Genomic DNA, 1,845 nt, shown 5'->3' on the forward strand with positions numbered 1-1,845 from the left:
AGTCCACGGGACTGATATCCATCAAAGCCACATCAGTTAACAGTTAACAGCATTCGTTAGTATGCAGACTAACTGGTTTAAAACAAGACAAAGAAAAAATTTGATTTCTTGCCATGTTCAGTGGCGCTTTTAACGAACGATAAACATTTTAACGAACGATAAACATTCACATTATTATTATTATTTTTTTTAAAAAAGCAGTCATTAGTTTTTCATTCGGTCTGAATACCTCAGTTCAGACATGCCCGGAAAAGATTATTACAAGGTGCTGGGATTAACCAGAGTTGCCACAGAAGAAGAAATTAAAAAGGCTTATAGGAAGTTGGCTGTGAAGTTCCATCCAGATAAAAACAAGTCAAAAGTAGCCAGGAGAAATTTAAAGAAATCGCAGAGGCATACGAAGTGCTCAGTGACAAGAAGAAAAGAGAAATATACGATAATTATAGGGAAGAAGGTCTAAAAGGCAGCGTGCCAGGAAGCAAAGGAAATGGAGGAACACAATTTAAGAATACTTTCCATGGAGATCCGAAGACCACATTTGCAAATTTCTTCGGAACAGATAACTCATTTAAAATTTTCTTCCAAACAGGAGGAAGTGATCCGAACAGTCGGTCATCAAATATATTTTTCATGAAAGAAGGAATGGACAGTGAAAGTGATCCTTTTCGATCCCAGTCTTGTGGACAATCGAACACTCGTTATTCTAAAATTTTTGATGGCATTCCGAACATTTCAAGTAAAAAAAAGGAATGCCAATTGAACACGATTTGTATGTCTCTTTAGAAGAAATTCTTACTGGTGGCAATAAGAAAATGAAAATTAACAAACAGGTATTGAATCTGGATGGACAAAGTATAAGAAAAGAAGACAATATTCTTGATATTGTTATCAAGCCTGGTTGGAAAGAGGAACAAAAATCACTTTCGAAAGGGAAGGAGATCAACGACCAAATACCATTCCAGCCAACATTGTATTTGTGATCAGGGATAATCCCATTTTCAAAAGGGAAGGTGTCGATATTAAGTGTACAGTTAAAATAACGTCGAGAGGCCCTGTGTGGTACACAAGTAAAGATTCCTACATTAACAGGAGAGAAGAGGATGCTGAGATTAAAAAATATTGTGAATTGTAATACTGTGCATCGAACACAAGGCCAGGGATTGCCTTACCCTAAAGAACCCACGAAAAGAGGAGATCTCTTTGTTACATTCGACATAATATTTCCAGTTTCGCTTACAGACCCAGTAAGAGAAACTCTAAGTGGCTGTTTGCCTTAGGATAGCATAGCAAATGCGTAATTGTTGCTTGCCTTACAGAGGACTTCTCTGAGTACAACCACCTATCGAAGATCTGGTGGGCTTAATGTGCTTTCTCTTATCGTCTATTTATTTATTGTTATACGTTATTTCTAGAAGATTTTCGAAATTCACTCTGTGAATAGCAGATATAATATAATATCATATAATATTTTAATAATAATGTAAATATGGTGCAGAACGTTTTGTAAATAATGAATGCTATATATTTTTATAAATAAATTTCCTATTTTAAAATCAAAATAGTTCTCTTTATTAAATAATCTTTTATCATGTATTACAGTTTTAAATTTAGAATTCTAGTTATATAAAATTTGTAACTTTTTTTTCAAAAAAGTTAAAATTTTAAAATTTATAATATATAAATTCGTAATATTTGTGCAATGCTTTTTTTTATTATTTTTTTTATCACTTCTAATCTAATTTTTAAGGGGCCAGCATAAGTGGTTTGTAGAAACTTTTGGGATGATCCAGTTGAACCTATTTCTTTGTTTGTTGATTTGCTTCTCAGTTGTTTATAAATTCTACA

At 33.1% G+C, this 1,845-nt stretch overlaps 1 pseudogene; it reads left to right on the forward strand.

Moving 5' to 3' along the window:
• Nucleotides 1–241: 241 nt before the first annotated feature.
• On the forward strand, nt 242–1,500 carry LOC150094328 (dnaJ homolog subfamily B member 4 pseudogene; annotated as a pseudogene).
• Nucleotides 1,501–1,845: the final 345 nt, after the last annotated feature.

The sequence above is a fragment of the Typopeltis vanoorti genome, chromosome 22 (genome assembly GCF_054136105.1).
Source record: "Typopeltis vanoorti isolate ZY-2024b chromosome 22, IOZ_Tvanoo_1.0, whole genome shotgun sequence".
NCBI classification, from domain to species: domain Eukaryota; kingdom Metazoa; phylum Arthropoda; class Arachnida; order Uropygi; family Thelyphonidae; genus Typopeltis; species Typopeltis vanoorti.